This window comes from Tenrec ecaudatus, chromosome 8 (genome assembly GCF_050624435.1).
Source record: "Tenrec ecaudatus isolate mTenEca1 chromosome 8, mTenEca1.hap1, whole genome shotgun sequence".
NCBI classification, from domain to species: domain Eukaryota; kingdom Metazoa; phylum Chordata; class Mammalia; order Afrosoricida; family Tenrecidae; genus Tenrec; species Tenrec ecaudatus.
This window is the reverse complement of record NC_134537.1, coordinates 91,490,545-91,512,083: the sequence shown is the minus strand read 5'-3', so window position 1 is coordinate 91,512,083 and position 21,539 is coordinate 91,490,545. Positions and strand designations below refer to the sequence as shown.

Genomic DNA, 21,539 nt, shown 5'->3' with positions numbered 1-21,539 from the left:
TTATACAGACGTGTGGGGATATTAACATGCACAAAAACAAGACAGAGCAAAACCAAGCAACAATATACAATAAAACAACAACAAACCAATGACAAAACAAAACAAGAAAGAAAAGCTTGTAGTTAGTTCAAGAATCATTTAACAACCTAGCATTCTGTGATGTTCACCATCCTGACATGATCACTGATGTCAAAATGGGTGCTTAACCAAATGGGTGCCCAGCTATTAAAAGATAAAGCATCTGGGATCTTAAAGGTTTGAAGTTAAACAAGCGGCCATCTAGCAGGGAAGCAACAAAGCCCATGTGGAAGAAGCACACCAGCCTGTGTGATCACGAGTTGTCAACAGAATAAGGTGTCAGTCATCAGAAGACCCCAAGCAAACAAATATATTGATGCAAATGAAAGGAGTGGAGACCTAAAGCCCATCTGGAGATACTTGGACATTTCCTACCAGAAGGATCACAAGGAAGGAACATAACAGACAGGGTGCAGCACAGCACCGATGGAACACACGTTTCTCTGTTTCTTTTTTTTTTCATTTAAAGTCTTTATTGTTATTTTTTTAATCATTTTATTAGAGGCTCATACAACTCTTATCACAATCCATATATCAATTGTACATTTGTACATTCATTGCCTTCATCAGTCTCAAAACATATGCTCTCCACTTAAGTCCCTGGCATCAGCTCCTCATTTTCCCCCTCCCTCCCCACTTCCCCCCCCTCATGAACCCTAGATAATTTATAAATTATTATTTTGTCATATCTTGCACTGTCGACGTCTAATGCTTCCTCACCCTACTATCACGACCCCACTCCTACCTTACAAATCCAGCTAGATCAGAGCATTTACACTGGTACAGAAAAGAGCTCTGGACACATGGAATCCAGGACAGATAAACCCTCAGGAACAGCAATGGGAGTAGTGATAACATGTGGATGGGGGAGAAATGGGAAACCAACTACAATGACAAAAATATAATTTCACTCCCTCCCCAGAGGGATGAACAACAAAAATGTCGGTAAAGGGAGACAGCGGGTGATTTAAGACACAATAATAATAATAATAATTTATAATTTATCAGGGATCCATGGGAGTGGGAGGATGGGAGAGGGAGGTGAAAAAGAGGAGCTGATACTAAAGACCCAAGCAGAAAGAAAATATTTAAAAATGATGATGGCAACATATGTACAAATGTACTTGATACAATTGATGTATGGATTGTTATAAGAGATGTAAGAGCCCCAATGAAATTATTTATTAAAATGATACAAAAGGAAATGGTCGACAATTTCAGTTTTTCTCTTTTTGTCATAATGTTCTTTTTCAGTCCAGTTGTGAGGATTCTTGTCTTTGTTATGTTGAGTTGCACTCCATATTGAAAGCTGCAGGATAGCCTTTAATCTTCCTTAGCAAGTGTTTTTTTTTAATTTAATAAATCTTTTTATTGGGGCTTATACAACTCTTATTATAATCCATACATACATCAATTGAGTAAAGCACCCTTATACATTCGTTGCCCTCATCATTCTCAAAATTCGCCTTCCACTTGGGTTCCTGGAATCAGCTAATTTTCCTTTTTTTCCCTCCCCCCTCCCTGCTCTCCCCTCCCCCATGAACCCTTAATAGTTTATAAATAATTATTTTATCTTATCTTACACTGCCTGGCATCTCCCCTCACCCACCTTCCCATTGCCCATCTCCCAGAGAGGAGGTTACACATAGATCCCCAAGATCGGTTCTCCTTTCTACACCCCTTTCCCTCCCAGTGTCGCCACTCCCACCACTGGTCCTGAGGGGTTCATCCGTCCTCGATTCCCTGTATTTCCAGATTCCTACTGCACTGCTGTGCATCCTCTGGTCTAGCCAGTTCCGCAAGGTAGAATTGGAGTCATGATAATTAGGAGGGGAGGAACCATTCAAGAACTAGAGGAAGGTTTTGAGTTTCATTGTTGCTACACTGAACTCTGAGTGACTCATCTCCTCCCCACGACCCCTCTGCAAGGGATGTCCGGCTGTCTACAGATGGGCATTGGGTCCCCATCATGCACTCCCCTCATTCACAGTGATGTGATTTTTGCCCCTGCCTTTGTTGTTTGAGACCTGGTCCCCTCGGCCCTTCACAATCACACATGTTGGTGTGCTGCTTCCGTGTGGGCTTTGTTGCTTCTGGGCTAGATGGCCGCTTGTTTACTTTCAAGCCTTTAAGTCCCTGGACGCTATATCTCTCAATAGCCGGGCACCATCAGCCTTCTTCACCACACTTGCTTATGCACACATTCGTCTTATGGGACAGCAGGAAAGCGTAAGGAAATAGAGGAAAGGAATAGGAGGTAAAGGGCATACAGAGAAGCCTAAATACAGACATGTACATATGTAAATATATTTATGTTTATGGGGGCAATAGATTTATATGCATGTATTTATAGGTTCAGTAGTAGGGGAGCAGGTGGACATTGGGCCTCCTCATGCGCACTTCCTCAGCAAGTGTTTTAAGTCTCTTTGATTTCAACATAGTTGTATCATCTGCCTATTTTAGGTTGCTAATGAATCTTCCTCTAATCTTGATGCTGTGTTCTTCTTCACATATCCAGCATCTCAGATTATTTGCCTTCCATACAGTATGGTGAAATAATACAACCCTGGTGCGCACCCTTTTTGATTTTAAATTATACAATATCCTCTGTTCTTTTCAAACAACTCCCTCTGGGCCCGAGGAAAGTTTCTGCATCAGTAATTCTTAGAATTTAGCATTAGGTTCTTTTTTTGGTTGTTGTAAAATTCAAGTAAAATTAGCATTATTTACAAATAGGATCTATTATAACTTCATTTCCCTAGGATTGTTTTTAAACAAGTCTTTTGTTTTCTTACAAAAAAAGTGATTTTCCTTTGAAAAGAAGAGTCAAGACTAGCATCTTAAAATGCTAACTTCTGGATGGTGGCCTATGAATAGTAATTGTTATCTCTTCTTTGTAATTTTTTATATTTGTAAATGTCTTTAATTTTTAAACAGAGTCCTGGTGATGTAACAGCTAAGCTCTTGACAGCTAATTGAATGGTTGATAGTTGACAACACCCAGTGGCTCCACAGGAAAAGGCCCTAGTAATCTGTTTACAAAAGATTAAACTCAACCAAACACATTTCCCTTGAGTCAGTTGCTCACAGAATTTGCATAGCTATCATTTTTCTGAAAGCAAACTGCCATATTGTTCTCCTTCAGAACAGCTGGTGGACTTGAACCACCAACCTTTTGGTTAACAGCCAAATTCTTAGCTACTGTACTTCACAGGAGTCTATAAAAATAACAGCAAAAAAGTTGTACGTGAAAGTTCCTCTCGATCACATGGAATCACTATGTGGTTGTTACATAATCTGGTGTCAACTTGAGACTATTAAGATTTAGCCTGTCAATCATATTGCAGCCTGATGACCTCATTGAAGGTGCGAAGGAAATAAGTAGCTCACCGTCTCTGTTGACAAGTCACAAGGAGATCCCTGAGGGAGCCAGAGCCCTGGAGCTGAAGGAACCACATGGAGACCCATGCCAGTGCTAAGATACTTCCACTACCCCTGTATCCACAAGTCTTTCCACCCAGCGGCCTGTGATCTTCTGCATTCATCACCATTGCATGTGTTGCATGAGTCTGAAGAGGCAATTATAGACTGGTACAGGACATATAGGCTAATATCGAACTTAGGGACTTGATCTGGCCTGGGCTGAGATATGTTCTTAATATAAATTACTTTTTTATATAAAAGAGTAAAAGATCTTTTTATTTTAATTATTTTATTGGGGCTCATACAGCTCTCAACACAATCCATACATCTATCCATTGTGTTGAGCACATTTGTACATTTGTTGCCATCATCATTTTCAAAACATTTTTTTCTACTTGAGCCCTTGGTACCAGCTCCTCATTTTTCCCCTCCTTCCCTCCCTCATGAATCCTTGATAATTTTTTTTCATGTCTTACACTGACCAATGTCTTACTTCACCCACTTTTCTGTTGTCTATCCCCATGGAGGGGGTTATATGTAGAGCATTGCTTCCCCTTTTCTCTCGCCACTTTTCCCTTACCCTCCTGGCTCCACCTTTCTCCCCACACTTTTCCTTTACCCTTCTGGCTCCACATTTCTCCCCATACCTTTCCCTTACTCTCCTGGTATCGCTACTCTCATTATTGGCCCTGAGATAGTTATCTGTCCTGGATCCCCTGGATGGCAACCAAGCCAGCTGTGACCCCTGGGGAAAAAGAAGAAGAAGAAATGAAGTCATACCCCAGGGAAAACTACCTTTCAATTACATCAGGCTTGTGACTTACATAACGAGGTTGCAGTCCTCCCACATCTTCTTATAACTGCTTGATTATTAAAACCATATTCCATTGTGGAGTTGATTACATTGAATTAGGTCACCTCATGGGGGATTACAAGGCCTCAATTGTTTACACAAAACCAAACTATCATAGTCCTCCCACCCTATATCAACTTGTCACCAATACTTGTCTCTTTAAACCAAATAAAGATAATAAAGGTATACTTGTATCTAACATGATACAACTGACACACATACAACAAAATGCACTATTCCATTTACATCTTATATTTTATAAATGAACAAAACTATTTGATAAAATTATACAAAAAGGCTCATAAGTTATCAGGCATCAAAGAAGAAATAATTATATCATTGTGTGCTCACCTTCCCAATATGATCGCTGAAGACCAATGGGTGCATGAACAAATGTGGCAAAAAAAGCTGATGGTGCTTAGCTATCAAAAGATATACCATCTGGGGTCTTAAAGGGTTGAAGGTAAACGAGTGACCATCTAGCTGAGAAGCAACAAAACCCACATGGATGAAGCAAACCAGACTGTGTGATCATGAGGTGTTGAAGGGATCAGGTATCAGGTATCAAAGAACAAAAAATCATATCATTGTGAAAGAGGGGAAGTGCAGAGTGAGGACCCAAAGTCGATCTAGGCAACTGGACATCCCCTTATAGAAGGGTCGCTGGGTGGAGACGAGTCAGTCAGGGTGCAGTGTAGCAACGATGAAACATACAACTTTCCTCTACTTCCTAAATGTTTCCTCCCACCCCCCACCCCCACCCCCGCTCCATCCACCCACTATCATGATCCTAATTCTACCTTACAAACCTGGCTAGACCAGAGGACATACACTGGTACAGATAGAAACTGGAAACACAGGGAATCCAGGGAAGATGATACCTTCAGGACCAGTGGTGAGAGTGGCGATACCAGCTGGGTGGAGGGAGGGTGGGGTGGAAAGGGAGAACCGATTGTAGGGATCTATATATAACCTCCTCCCTGGGGGATGGATAACAGAAAAGTGGGTGAAGGGATATGTCGGACAGTGTAATAATTTATAAATTATCAAGGATTTATAAGGGAGTAGGGAGTGGGGAGCGAGGAGGGAGGGGGGAAAATGAGGAGCTGATGCCAAGGACTTAAGTAGAGAGCAAATGTTTTGCGAATAATGAGGGCAATGAATGTACAAATGTGCTTTACATAATTGATGTATGTATATATAGATTGTGATAGAGTTGTATGAGCCCCCAATAAAATGATTAAAAAGAAAAGAAAATGATGATGTCAACAAATGTAAAAATATGCTTGACACAATGGATGTAGGTATGGATTGTGATAAGAGTTGTACGAGCCCCAATAAAATTGTTTTAAAAAATAATAAATTAGACTTAAAATTAAAATATATATATATATATACAAAAAGGGCAATATTCATAACAATTAGTCTTCATTTCTGCAACTGATCACATATTCATAGCTAGTATTTAAAACTACCTTCACTTATTTCATATACTTTTAAAATAGGTTTATTGGCACTTCTACCATATATGCAATCAAGAAGAGTTGTACAATCAATTTTAGAAAATTTTCTTCTTCCTCATACTCATTGATATTAGTATAATTAATATTTTAATTGTGGCAAAAGCATACACAATGAAACATCCAATAACTAATATATGCATAAGTGAATGCCAATTCACTCTTTATATTGTGCAACTATTATTGATATATTTTTCCTAAAAAATGGAAAGTTTCACATCATCCTTGTGCAGGGGTCATGCTAATCTTCTCTGCATGGTCCCAATTTTAGTATCTGTGCTTCCTAATTGAACATTCCTCATACTCTTTATCCTCCGCAAGCACTTTGGTTAGTCCAGGGTCTTTGCTGGTTGGGCAACCCAAACCTTCGTTTGTGAGGTGTCTGAGCCACTTGTAGACATGTCAGAATTGTGTTGCTGTCAGAAAAGGGAGTGCAGGGAGACATCAGCCAGTGTAAGACTTGAAAAAATAATGATAATTTGTAAATTAGCAAGGGTTCACAAGGGATGGATGAGGGAGGAAGAGTGGGGGAGGGAGGCGAACAAAGAGGAGATGATATCAAGAGCTCAAGTAGAAAGAAAATGTTTTGAGAATGATGATGGCAACAAATGTGTAATTGTGCTTGACACAATGGACGGATGTACAGATTGTGATAAGAGTTGTACAAGCCCCCAATAAAGTTCTTTCTTATACACATATGAGTGTCTATGAATTTGTTGCTCTAGTCAACCTGGACTAACACACTCTAGGAGTCCAAACTTGAGGTAGGACCTGCCGACAGCAACATTCAAGCAATACTATAGGTGAGATTTATTTATTGATAATTTTCCATAAAAATTCTCCAGAGAGTGTTCACTGTACTTAACGATACCAAGAGTATAAAATATTTTTGACACCAAGTTATTGTAATTTATTTCATAGCTTATCGATTGCAGTAGAAAACAAATACACTCTTTGTATTACTAGCTGAAGCAAAAACAATTTCAAGTACCATATTTAATGAATTCTTCTTAAAATTCCCCCAGAAAATTTTATGTATATATTTTATAATAAAAATATATGATTCATCTTCATCAATCTTTCACCCTAGTTCTCCTCACTATCAAATAGCAACTGCCACCAAACATGCTGTCAGACATTCTCAAACTCATTCTTCTCATCTATTTCTCCATTCTGGAGCTATCTCTCTCTCTCTTCTCTCTCTCTCTCTCTCTCTCTCTCTATCTTTCTCTCTCTGTTGTTGTTGTTGTTGTTGTTTTTAGTAGCATGCCACCCTTTCTAATAAAACAACCTTGAATAATTCAGGATCGATCAATTTCCATTCCACTTGTTAGGTTGATCAACAGGCCCGATAGAGGAGAAGAACATAACTTGGATGACAAGGGCAGAGGGTCTCCAAGTGCTTCCCTAGCCCTGCGTCTTAAGTATGATTATCACCTTCCTTGGGGAACTGCTTTAAAAAAAATCATGCAGAAAAAGGCAGAGGAATATGCAATTGAGTGTTCAAATATGTGTGCCGCTTGTTCCACGAAGAGGACAATCAATGGATTAAGTGAGCTGGAATAATTGGGATGACGGCATACAGAAGGAAGGGTTTATGCTGGATCCAAAAAGGCCAGAGAGAGAGAGAGAGAAAGTTGCCATTGTTAGATTTTGATTCATGGTAACCCCATGTCCATCAGAGTAAAACTATATTCCATGGGATTTCCTCGTTTTAAGTTTTATTAATTCTGTAATTGCTGTTGAGGATATACACAGGAAAACATATACCAGTTCAACTGTGTTTACATATACTTTCAGGGTCATGGATTATACTCTTCAAGTTCTGTAACCATTCTCCCCCCCCCCCTCCCCTTCCAAGCCGTTCCTCTTGTTAGCACAAATCCACTGACCTCTCAGGTTCTTATCCAATCTGCAATGTTCCTGTTGGCAATTTAAATCTCACATAGATAGTTATTAAAAAGCATACTACTTCAGGCAGATATGTTTACTAAATTAAGCTATGCTAGTGTTTGGTCTTAACAGTTTGGATTTTTTAACATTATCTTTACGACAGTCATCTTTAAACTCCCTGCTGCTACCCTCATCTTTCATCACTTCCTTGATGCCATGGCTACAGTTGGCTTTTGGATGCCACAGGCCAATCATGTCAGATCCTAGCTTTGAAATGCAGATAGCTCTTTATTGCCCAAAGCAAATGGTCTAGATAGAGAGGTATGCTCTAAGCAGTCCTCTGGATCCTGGCTCTGTCCACATTATCTGGGGTTATAATCTCACTTTTGGAATGGGTTTTTGGTATTAACCTAAGGAGGCAGTATGATTATAAGGTGTGTCTTTACTCCGTTTTTTTGAGATACAAAGAGATTAAACAAGCAAGTGAGCAGGCAGTGATTGGGGAAGAAAGAGTCAAGGAGAAGGAGCTCAGAAGAGACAGGGCCTTCCTCCCCACCAAACCTTCCCTTAATGCCAATGCCTTGAATTTGAACTTCTCGCTTCCTAACTGGTGAGAAAATTAAATCCTGTTTGTGGAAGTCACCTGCTCGGGGGAGTTTGTTACAGCAGCACTAGATAACCAGGGTAATGACTAACTTCCTACTTATCGATCTTTTATCCATGTCGCGCCTTCAGCCATAATATGTGCCCTGTCATTCTTGCTCATCTTTTACCAAGGCAGTTCTTTTTGCTTTCTCCAGGCTACATCAAATACCTCATCTTCTGCCTTGAAACCAGGTTGCACTGCACCCCCACCCTGCCTCCAGTTGGCATGTGCCTGGCCTATAATAAACCACAATACATTCAGGCAAAGGAATGAATGATTCAATCAATCAATGAATAAAAAGATTAATAAAAGAATTCTTGTCTATCTTTGAGGTATTTGCCTGCATTCCAAGCCATTTCTTCTTGTCTAGGCTGAGCCTCCCCAGAGCCTGTCTGTTCTGATCGATCCACAGCATCTGTTAAAGTATGAATGATGCATCCGTTAAATATAGGATTTGACTAGTTTTCGTCCCAGCCACTCCAGCACAGGGCATGTAAGATCAGCCGAGGTTGGCTTCAACACAATTCTCTGGGTTTCCAGTTTGACACCCCAGGTACGGGAAAACACGATCAAGTTCAAAGACAGACCAAGCCTGAATGCAATATTTAGAGGGCGGCTCTGAGACTGTGCTCCTGGACCTAAATGCTTAATGCCCATGGCAACTCCCGTGAAACTCAGGAGTGGGCCGGTGCTGGGAGATGGTCTCAAAACAGCATACCCTTTATGTATTCTTCTGCTTTCTGTTCTCTTCTTTTCAACCTAACCTGCAGGCTTGGGTGGATTTGAGGGGCTCTAACCTAATTAGAGATGTATTCCTTCCAAGTAGCACATACTATGAGGCAGTGAATATTCCAAGCATAAGGCTCGTATTGTTGCTCCTTACTTTACAAGAGCTCTTCAGGTTATTTGGCTGAGGACCTCACAGTCACCAGGGAAGTGACGAGAATAGCGATGCTTGAATTTCTGCACAGGATCTACGGACAGAGGGCAGAGGACTCCTCCACAAGCACCCAATGAACATAGGAAGGGAAGGCTAAAATGACAGAGGGAGGGTTAAAAGGAAGGGAAGGCATTTCCAGAGAGGTGGCCGAATGTCTCACAAATTTGTCAAATGTTTTTAAAGGTCTCATAGTAATTTAGAATATATGCTCTCCTCTGATTCACACAAGATCATTATGGTTTAGAGATCTGGGAGGTATAATTCTTATCCACGCTCTAGCTAGGAAAACTGAGGCTCGGTTCAGCTGAGTGACTTCATGAGAGTTAAATAGTTAGGTTAGGGCTAATTTAGAACTGGGCTGAACTAGTCTCCTGGCCTCTAGGTGAGTGCTCTTACTAGCCTACTAATCTGCTTCTGAATGTGGCTTTCCCTAGCAAGCCTCGCTGGGAATCTAGCATTCGCTAAGACCTTTACACTAACAATGGTGCCAAGTCTGGGAGCCTATGATCCTACTTCCTCGTTCACTCCCTGGCCCCTCAATTGCCAAAGTCACAACTATACTCAAGATAGGACCAATTTATTAACCCTGTGACCAGGTCAAAAAGTGTCTCCTGTGTACCAGCAAGCACCGTATGTCCAACCCAGCCCAAGGTGGTTATAAAAATGGCCACGGTGGGCTCCTGCTGTGAACCATTCGAAATGATGTTTTGGCGTGTGGTAGGAACTCAGAGCGAACAGGCTCATCTCTCATGAAGGGTTGGGTGACAGCCTCCGGGTTTCCTGTGTCTTTTCTCAGAGCCGGAATGTCTTCTCTAGGCCCTCACTCATTCCCTACACAATTATTTCTCTAGTACACCCTTCACACACATTTGTACTCTTCTCTTTATCCAGAGAGTCAATCACTAGTTGCCAAGAGAAAGGGAAGATTTCTTCAGGGAAATTGAAAGTGAGGCTTAGACTCAAGGTCTGAGAGGGGGTTGCTTAACCCCCATGGAAACTAACTCCCTTGGAATTCTGAAGTGGACAAGCAGGAAGAGACAGGCTCAAAAGAACATTCAGTTTGTATTCTTCAGTTTTCGGTTCTCATCTATCGACCCTGAGCATCAGGCTTGGATGGCCCTGAGGGGTCAATCTGAGAGCAGGAAAGAAAGGTGACAGTGCTGGGGTGAGAGAGGACTGTGGTTGGACCGTGAGATGAGGAAGGGTGGGTGGAACTGGACACGGAGAGGACAGAGCGAACAGCTAACCTAGCCTCCTCCCACTGTGCCCAGCAGCTGTTTGTGCTTTGTCTAGAGAGCCTAGGCCAAGTCTGAGCACCTTGCAACTCTCTAGCCATCTGAAGCTCTTTGGGTACATACATGTGGCCCTGAAGTCAATTTAAGAAAAAATTTAAAGGACACTATTCAGATAATGGTGATTTCATTTGTTTGTAAAACATATATTTATGACCCTCAAATCATTTTTAAATGGTTGTGAATGATAGGATCAGCTCTTTCATCTCAAAAGTTTGCCAACCCTTATTCTAGAGGACTTAAATCATGTTGCACAAGAATGGGAGATGCTTCATGCCACTCACAGAGGTTCAGAGTACAAAGAACTCTGGAAGGCTCTTAATAACAGAAAACAAAATAAAAAGTCAAATGTTCACATTGGCGGGACTCAATAATACTCCTGAAAATTCAGAACAAATGAGAGAGAGGCTCTGGCGTTAGGTCAAAGCCAAGTCTGTATGATGTAAAAAGGTGAGTGTGGAGACTATATCATAAGTGTATCATAAGCAACTGTATCATGCTGCTTAATTCTTCACCGTTTCCATATTCTGATAGGGCCATTGTCATACACAGGATGTTCGTGGACGACTAAATTTCAGTAGTCAATCTCCAGGCCTTTCTCTCTAGTCCATCTTAAACTGGAAACATGGTCAGCATCATAATATCAAGCAAGCTTCCCCTGGAAGATGGGGGATGACTGCTCCCGAGATACATTGGCCAGAAATCTCCCAGAGGGAAAGCAGAAATTCTACTACAAAATCACTGCTGCCTCATGTTCATATGCAGAAAAAGAGAAATAAGATTGAAATTTTGCCATTAACTTTTTTAAGCCCCTGTGTATAGTCATTTGCCCTGCATAAGGGGGGACTTTGTAAAAGCCCTTAAAAGGATTGAAGGAGCCCTGGTGACACGGTGGTCAGGTGCTCAGCTGCTAACCCAGACGTTAGTTTTGAGAACAGTCAGTCTCTCCATGTGGCAATGATATGGCGCTCTGAGCTCAGTGGTGCAGCTACTGTGTCAAACCACCTTGCTGAGGGCCTTCTTCTTTGGGGCTGACCCTCCACATTATCAAGCATGATCCAACAGTCTGAGGAAGCTCGATGTATCAGTTCAAGGTATTGATGCAAGGAGAAGGCTCTCTTTGCCATCTCGGAAGGAAGGCCTTCCTCTCCTGAAACTTCGGGTCTTGGACAGTTTTCATGAGTTTTGGCTTCACTCACCCCCCTTCTCTGTGTGCCTCAATGTCCCCACCTGGACTTTTTCATATCACACAGCTGATGGACTCCAAACACACTGACCTAGCTTCCTAAGATGGCAAAGACCACCCATCCCCAATGAGTTTACAACCACAAGAAGGATTAAGTTGTATAATGCCTATTTTAGAAGGGATACTCCATTTCAATGCATAGCACTAATATAAAATTGAAATGCATCAGTTTATTGTTACTTATTTAGTAAAAATTACATAAAAGTATATGGAATGAATCAACAAGCACGGCTTTCCCCAGTATAGTATCACTTTACATGCTCATTATAATTAGGCTCCTTTGTTTGTAACTAATTAATCAAAATACATATATTCTATTACTTCAAAATTTTGAGCAGCTTTATTGAGCTCTAACTGACACACAATAAACTGCACACACGTGTGTGATCACTTAGTAGAGTCTGACCTATGATATGCGCATGACGGCATCACCACAAGGACGAGAGGGAACATAAATGATCACTGCCGGCTCCCCTGCCACTTCTTTCCTTTCCCTGTCTTTTCTCCCTCCACACTCCTCAAGAAACAAGAAACCTGGGGTCTCTTTCCTGTCAGCCTAGATTCAGCCATATGTTCTATGTGTTTGTGTAGATGAAATCACACAGTTTGTATGTTTTAATTCATAATTATTATGTTGAGAGTCATCCATGATAATGTGTGTAAACAATTCATTCCTTTTCATTGCTGAATAGTATTCCATTACATGGATAGACCATACGGGGATTTTCCTTTTATCTGTTGATAGGCCTCTAGTTAGTTGACAATTTTAGGTTATTACACAGAGAGCTGCCACGAACATTTGTAAACAAGTTTTTATATGAATATAGGCTTTCCCTTCTCCCAGGTGAATACCTAGGAGAAGAGCAACTAAGTCATATTCCATGTGTACATTTAAGTAAGAAAAAAAATTCAAATATTTTCTAAAGCGATTCTACCTTTTACATTTGCAGTGGCAATTTATGAGTGTTCCAGTCACTGTGCTTGCTTCCAGTGTAAGGTTGATCTTTGATTCTAGCAATATTTATGTGGTGATGTATTATTATGCCTTTAATTTGCATTCCCCTAATAAATAACATTACTGAAAAAACTCCGGGTTTCTTTTGTGTGTGCTACCTGTAAATCTTTTTAGTAAAGTATTTATATTCTAGATAGAGGTCCTTTCTTTGGTCCTTGTGGTAATAATTTCTTTTAGGAGAATTAATGCACTAGCCCTCAGGAGCTGGAGAGTAAAATTGTTTCAAGTGTTCAAGTCTTCCAAGATGCTCCTCTGCTCTACTTTTCTCCCTCTCCTCCCTTGAGTGTATCCCCTCAGGATCCTTGGTCCTTTGGTTCCCTACAATATTTCAAATAAACTCACGGAGCTTAAAAAGATGTCTCATTTGACGGCGAGTGCAGTTCAGTCCAAAATCCAAAAGTTAGGCAAATGCAAGGTCAAGAGCCAAAAGTCAAAATTGGCTCCAACGTCACAGGAGGTCTTTTCACTTCTACTAAAGCTCAGTCAGGAAATACTCCCTGCCCAGCAACGGGAACACAGTGTGGGAATTGCGCCCGACCTGATCCCACCACATCATGGCAAAGTACAGCGGAACAGCAAGGGAATAGAGTGGCAAGGTTCCTAGGGAACTCAAGTGGGCTTTGGGACCAGGGTGTGGTGCCCCAACAGACCAGACTGGAAAGCACTCCTAAAGGCCAACAAATGATTCTTGAACTAACTACAAGCTTTTCTTTCTTGTTGTGTTTTGTCTTGTTCTTTGTCAGTGGTTTCTTGTTGTTTTGCTGTATACTGTTGCTTGTTTTTGCTCTGTCTTGTTTTTGTGCATGTTATTATCTCCGCAGTTCTGTCTAAATAAGATAGGCTGGATGAACAATATGGAGGAGAAAACAATGGGACCTACAGTTCTGGGGGACATGGGAGAGGGAGAGGTGGGGGTAAAGGTAGTGGTGTTAACAAACCCAGGGACAAGTGATCCAAATCGGTGCTGAGGAGGGTGTGGGAGGCCTGGTAGGACATCATCAAGGGTAAGTTAACCAAGAGGAATTGCTGAAATCCTGGTGGAAACTGAGGATGATAGTGGGACAGGATGAAAGTCAAGGGAAATTGGGGAAAGAGCTGAGAGGTAAAAGGCATTTATAGAGGTCTAGATAAAGACATGTACATGTACAAATATATTTATATATGAGGACTGGAAAATAGATCTATATGCATACATGTATAGGTTTAGTATTAAGGTAGCAGAAGGACATTGGGCCTCCACTCAAGTATTCCCTCAATAAAAGAATACTTTCTCCTATTAAATTGGCATTGTATGATACTCACCTTCCCAACACAACCACTGAAGACAAAGCGGCTGAACAAATAAATGTGGTAAACAAAGCTGATGGGACCCGGCTATCAAAAGAAGTAGCATCTGGGGTCTTAAAGGCTTGAAGGTAAACAAGCGGCCATCTAGCTCAGAAGCAACAAAGCCCACCCACATGGAAGAAGCACACCAGCCTGTGTGATCACGAGGTGCTGAAGGGATCAGTTATCATGCATCAAAGAACAAAAATCATATTATTGTGTGCTCATGTCCATGATAAGATCGCTGAAGAGAAACAGGTGCATAAGTACATATGGTGAAGAAAACTGATGGTGCCCAGCTATCCAAAAATATAGCACCTGGGGTCTTAAAGGCTTGAAGGTAAACCAGCAGCCATCTAGCTGAGAAGCAACAAAGCCCACATGGAAGTAGCACACCAGCCTGTGCGATCATGAGATGTTGAAGGGACCAGGTATCAGGCATCTCAGAACAAAAAATCTTACCATAGTGAATGAGGCGGGGAGTGCTGAGTGGAGACCCAAAGCCCATGTGTAGGCCACTGGACATCCCCTTACAGAATGGTCTTGGGGAAGAGATGAGCCAGTCAGGGTGCGAAATAGTAACGATGAAAAATACAACTTTCCTCTAGTTCCTAAATGCTATACTCCCCCACCCACCTCTCATTATCATGCTCTCAATTCAACCTTGAAAGTCTGGCTAGACCAGAGGATTTACACTGGTACAAATAGGAACTGGAAATACAGGGAATCCTGAGTGGATGATCCCTTCAGGACCAGTGATGTGAGTGGGAGGGTAGAAGAAGGGTATGTTGGAAAGGGGGAACGGATTACAGGTTTTACATGTGACCTCCTCCCTGGGGGACAAACAACAGAAATGTGGGTGAAGGGAGACATTGGACAGGTAAAGATCTCACAAAATAATAATTTATAAATTATCAAGGGTTCATGAGGGAGGGGGGGTGGGGAGGGAGGGGGAAATGAGGACCTGATGCCAGGGGCTTAAGTGGAGAGCAAATGTTTTGAGAAGGATGAGGGCAGGGAATGTACAAATGTGTGTTACACGATTTATGTATGTATGGATTGTGATAAGAGTTGTATGAGCCCCCAATAAAACAATTTTAAAAATTGTTAAATTTGTAGTCTTTTGAAGTGACAACAGGCTTTTTCCTCCCCTCTCTAGAACAGGGCTAAGTGACTTGAAGAGGACTATCAATTTTCCATATGCAAGTTCAAGTTGAACCTGAAGAAAAGCAATACATGCCCAGAAGCACAAAAAGTACAACCTTGAATATACCCCAGTGGAACGTAGAGACCATATAAGAATAGATTGAGCACAGTGAACACTACTGACTGCAGACTAAGGACTGATTAAAGGGAGTTAGCAGATGACAGCAAACACAAAGGGAAAAAATTATTTTAAGAAAAGAAAAGGCAAAAAGAGACTCTGAAACTTGCTCTTGAATGTGGCATAGTTAAAGCAAATGAAAGAATGAAGTGAAGGCTGATCAGAAGATTTCAAACGGATTTTGAGTCTCCTACTAAACACCAAGGGAAGCAACTCTACGCGTTGGTGCCTGGAGTCCCAAAAACCCAGCTGAAGTCTGGGAACTTGAGTAAAATCTATCTGCCAGTCTTCCCCAGGGCAAGACCTCTTGTGCTGAGCAGGCTGAGCAAGGTGATTTCTAAGCCTCCCTTGGGGACGGCTGGCCTGGCAGTGGGACAGTTGAGGTTCAGTTGGCCCCACAGAACTGTTAGCGAGCAGGGTCAATCAAGGGAGGTTCAGCGCTCAGATGGGTGCCAGCGTGGAAAGCATTTACAGCTTGGCTTTCCACTGTAAACTTTGCAGCGATAGGAATTTGTTTTTTTCCTCCCACCATCTAGTAGGTCGAAGGCAGGATTCCTGAGTTTTAGCCTCTCCCACTTCCTCAGGAGAGGAATCTGAAAGAGGAAGCTGGTTCCGGGGAACTCGGGAGACTAGGGGGTTTGTGCCAAGGGCTGCCTGTCTGGCTGCCCAGTCAGCTGCTCGGTTGAGTCCCCTTTCTGGTGCCCTCTTTGAGACTAACTCTTTGTAGCAGTAGAAAACTTTATGTGTAATTAGGTGGAAAAATTGTTTTTTCTCCTATTGAATTAGAAGACTGCAGTTTCACTTAGTAGTAGACTAGTGAGAAGGGTCTACTTTAGATTTAGACAGTTAAGGATATCTGAAGTATCCTGATGATGATAATTTTCAATAGTATTGCAAATGAGGCAGAAACTGTGGTGAGATACTTTCCATCTAACCTGCTCCTACCCCCGCAAAACTCACCAGGAAGGAGTCGTCATGGGGCTTCAGCCCACGGAGAGTCACAGGGAGGAGGGTGATACGACCACTTTTATTTCAACAGTAGGAGATCCTTTTGAAAGATCAAAATTTCTATGGCATATTTACGAAATCTGTGCTGATCCAAAGGCACTAAGATTTTTCTCTAGATTTTATCCTAGATTATTAGCAGTTTTAAGATTTACAATGTGGTTTATTATCCACTTTGAGTTAATGGTTTACTATGACAATGAGTGTCGATCAGTCAATGTTTATTTTTCTTTCATATAGATATTTTATTGTTTCAGCTTTCATTGCTGAAAAGAATTGCCAACAGAATTCCTTCGACCCTTGTAGAAATTCAGAAGTCTCTATTTGTGTGGGTCTTAAACTGAAATGTCCAAGTGGACTGTTTTTCTGTCAGTAACAGTACCACACTCCAGATTTATAATACGTCTTGAAGGAAAGTAATTAGTCTTTCAACTTTTTCAAAATTATTTGCTCAATTCTAGAGATTTTCAATCTTCATGTGAATTTCAGATGCAGTTTTTACCTACACATTTAGTAGGATTTTATTTGGGAGAACTTTCAACCTATAGTTTAATCTCTGGGGAACTAATGTCTTAACAAGATTGATCTGTCAATTCGTAAGCGTGTTTTCTCACTCCATTCTTTTAGAACTTACTTGATTTCTTTCAGCTTCATTTTCTAGATTTTAGTGTGCATGCTTTACACATCTTTCACCATATTTAACTTTAAGTATTTAAAATGTTTGGTGGCGTGTTTAAAGCATCAATAGCTGGACATTCATTGTTTAATACAATGGAGTCTTTACACAGATCTTATATTCTGAAATTTGCAAAATTCACCCATTAGTCTGAGTACTTGAAACACAAGAACCCATGCTGTCTGCATACAAAGACAATTTTATGCTTCCTCTCCCACTTCTGCCTTTCCAATTAGTTTTCTGGCCTCATCGCACTGGCTAGGACCACCAGTATCCTGCTGAATTGAATTGGTGAAGGTGGATGTTCCTGATCTTAGAGCAAAAGCTTGAAATATGTTATCAGTTGTAGAATTTTATAGATGCCTTGTGTCCAGTTGAGGAAGTTCCCTTCTGTACTTCATGCACTAAAAGATCGAACAGACGTGACTGTTGGATTTTATCAAATGCTTTTTCAGAACATTGTCATAATTACTCAAAACTAGTGATGTCAAATCAAAAGCAAGTAGAGAAAAACTCCCACGATATGCAGAGGAACAAGCTAAGGATAGCCTCTGCTTTCCCATCAGGAACAATGTGAGCGAAAAGACAGGGAATCAACAGCTTTAAATCTAAAAGAGTAAAATTACTCTCGCAACATTCTAGACCACACACAAAATTCTTTCAAGAATGAAGGTGAATGAAAGAAAGGCTTGTTCAGATATACAAAATCTAAAAGGATACATCACTTGCAGATTGGCACTATAAGAAATGGGAATATACATATGAAATACAAATCAACATAAGGGAATGGATGAAAGTACCAAAAATTGGTAATCATTTGGATATATATTTGAAAATACATTTTATAATTTTATATATATTTAAAACTTAATTATTTACAGCCAACTTCATAACAATGTAGTCCAGTCCATATCACATCTATAAAAAGAAAACACCTGGTAACAATAGATAAAAGGCCAGGAGGAGAGAAATGAACACATACTGTGGTAAAGTTCTCATGCTATATGTAAAACAGTATATTATCACTTGATGGTGAACTGTCTTAAGATAAGCTCTATTCTACACCCGGAAAGCAGTTGTTACAATAACCCAGCAAATAATTTTAGATAATAATCCAATAAGAAAAAAATAAGTCAATTCAAGAGACAATGTAAAAGGAACAGATGGTTGGAAAAAAAAGGAAAAGTGGCAGATTTAAATCTGACAGTAATCTTATGAATTGTGTGTTCACTCAGGGCAAGATAGGGACTGCTCTTTTCACCTGCCCTATGGCATCTAGCACAGGCTTGCTAATAATATCTGTTGAATATGTTATCTCATTTTGATTTCAAATCCAAGAATTATCATGACTATTTTACAGAAGGGTGTGGATTTCAGTTACCCTCCCAAGTTCACACCCAAAGCTATGACAGTTTATGAACCACTTCCATGAACCACAGACTTCTTGCTGAGAGCAGCAAGATGCCTGAGGAGTGAGGTAGATGACAAAGAAGCACCAAGGTCTTTAGGTGGATTCCCTAGGTGGTGCAAATGATGAAGACGTTTGTCTACTAACTGAAAGGTTGGCAGTTTGAGTACACCCAGAGGTAATTCAGCAGAAAGACCTGATACTCTACATCTGAAAAAAATCCTTAAATACCCTATAGAACCCAGTTCTCCTCTGACAGACATGAAGTCACCATGAGCTGCAGTTGACTAAAGGGCAACTAGTTGAATCTAGAGCTAGATGGTGCCCCATGAATAGCAGACCATCTTTGCCCCCTTACTTCCTGGTGAGGGTAATGCTTTGCTCACATGTAAGGCCCTCTCTTTTCTCTCTGTGCTTAGGGTTCGCATCTACTTACACAGGCTCACTACAAGAGGTCTGTGGGTAAGATGAAATTCTACCCAGCTCCACTTACCAAGCTGGCACAGGGCTGCATGCACTGCGGTAGTGGGGAACATCCATCAAATCTACCCCAAGCTTTCCTGTGGGTTATCAATGACTGCTTATTCCCCTGACCTATCACTGCTCTGGGAATTCCTTATCAACAGGAGCTGCTTAATTCGCATTTTCACTTACAGAGAGAAGTTTCCTGCCTTATGGTCTATGATCCTTGTTGACTGCCCCACCGGTCAATGAGGTCTGACTGATCTCCTTTTCCCTGCCTTGAGATGTCTGTGTGGGCTGCTGCATCACATACTTGTTGCCGCTCTGCCTCGGGGTCGACTGCTCTCAGCATTCACTGATTTCCTTTTCCCTTTACTCCTCCCGTTGGTTTCATGATTGCCCATCTTGAATGGCAATCAGTGTTCCACCAGACTTGGCTTCCTGTATCCTTGACTATCTTAATAAATAATCCAACACATTTAGCAGAAATCATTGCATCTTTGTTTAGGGATTAGGACTGGAGATATTTTTAAACTGCTCTGAGCACTGGTAATCCTGAAAGGGCTGAAGCAATCCTGATTCCACAACGGGGCCACAGCAGTTGGTGCACTTGCTCAGCTGCAGATATTATTAAAGCAGCTGTCTGTGCTCCGCTCAGAGCAGATAAGCAGAGATCGGTATGCATGTGCACATAAGCACACAGGCTCACTCTGGTGTGCATAGGCGCATGCAAACACTCAAGTCTGTGCACTCCAAATGTGTGAGCTCATGAAACTTTGCTTGCAAGACTTTGCTAATTCATATGAGCCTATACCACAGACGGGTGTAAGCTATGTGCATTTTAGCATGCACAACTCTTGTAAATGTTACAAGTAATCACTGAGAAGGATCTCCCACCATGTGCACGTGTGACAATGTGGTAGTGCACAGATGCAACCCAACAGCCTTCTGATGGTCCAGAGATGGGCTTGGGAAGCAGCATCGGGTCTTTGTGGCTGCTTCTCCCTTCAATCTCAATCTTCTGGATGTGTTAACAGAGCTTTCCTTGGCTACTCTATGTTTCCAAGAACTATTTGGAAATCCTACTAGAGCCTAATCAATTCACCTTCACTTTGACCCAGGAAGTAGGATACCACTAACGGTAAAAAAGCACCCGAGCTACCTTCCCGCCATCTGCATGAGGCACTGACCAAACCACTGGGGCTCTGCTGTTCTTTCCTCGATTCATTCATTCTCTGTACACAGATTCCTCAAGTTCTTGCTGATCCCAATCAGCAGGGCAAGGCTTACATTCAGTAATATAGACACTTACCGTATATAATATAGTATCCATCAAATATGCAATCATTTTGTAGAGAGGATAGCAGAACTCAAAAAGGTTAAGGGATTTTATTCTAGTTGCTCATGATTCATTCTTGCTTTCGCACATCCAATAAATCAGTAAGTCCCATCATCAGTATTCCCAAACATATCCCAATCACACCGTTTCTCACCATCTGCACTCTTAAAACTGGCGTCCAAGCTATTGTCATTTTATTCCTAACAGATTTCTCTACAGTAGTCAAAAGTGTTCTATTTGAAATGTGAATCGGGCACTTTTCCTCTCCCGCCTAAACCTTGACAAGCTTTCCATTGCCCATGCTATCTCCCCAAGCTCACCTAATGTCCCTCTTCCTTCCAGTCACTGAGCTGCATCAACTGAGCCTTCTTTCTGTCCATGGAGTGAGCGAGCTCATTTTGGCTCCAAGGCGTTGTACGTGTTATGCCCTATATGTACCCAGATCGCCAGACTTTTCCACTTCTACTCCCACATGTCTCTGCTTGGAGACTCCTACTCTGAGCAGGCCTACTCAGATAGACCCTCTCCATTGGAAGTGCCTCTTCCCACTATTTCCATGCCGATTACTTTCTATTCCACTGCCTAATTGTTGTGGATCCTTTACATTGCTACGTATCATGACCTGGCTTGTTTTGTTCTGAGGTTTGTTTTCTTGCTTGTTTTGCTTATGATAGTAGTGTCCATCTCCCCTAGATTGTAAGCTAAATTCCCTCCTGGCTGAGGTCTTGCCTGCTCACTGAGCACTTAGAAGGATGCTTAGCACCATGGACCTTTATTTGTGGAGTGAATGCACTCTCACTCACGGAGTGCCTGGCAGGGTATTCAGAGAGTATTCTGGACATAGAGCATTCACATCATTCCAACAGGAGAAAAGATGGAAAGGCTTGGGGGATGTGCTACAGCAAGGATGCCGGGGCAGCCTGTGGACAGCAGAGCTGTGAGTCCTGAAGAGACCTGTGGGGTCTCACATGGGGTCTGCAGGCTAGTGCATCTATAAGACATACAAGTGCAAACGGCTCAGTTGAATAACAAACTGCAAGAGGCCAAAAACAGGTGGAATCCAGTGGGGGTGTGGGGGGGTTCAGAAAGGTCA

At 41.5% G+C, this 21,539-nt stretch overlaps 1 pseudogene; it reads right to left on the bottom strand.

Moving 5' to 3' along the window:
- Positions 1–6,072: 6,072 nt before the first annotated feature.
- Positions 6,073–6,169, bottom strand: LOC142455733 (U6 spliceosomal RNA; annotated as a pseudogene).
- Positions 6,170–21,539: the final 15,370 nt, after the last annotated feature.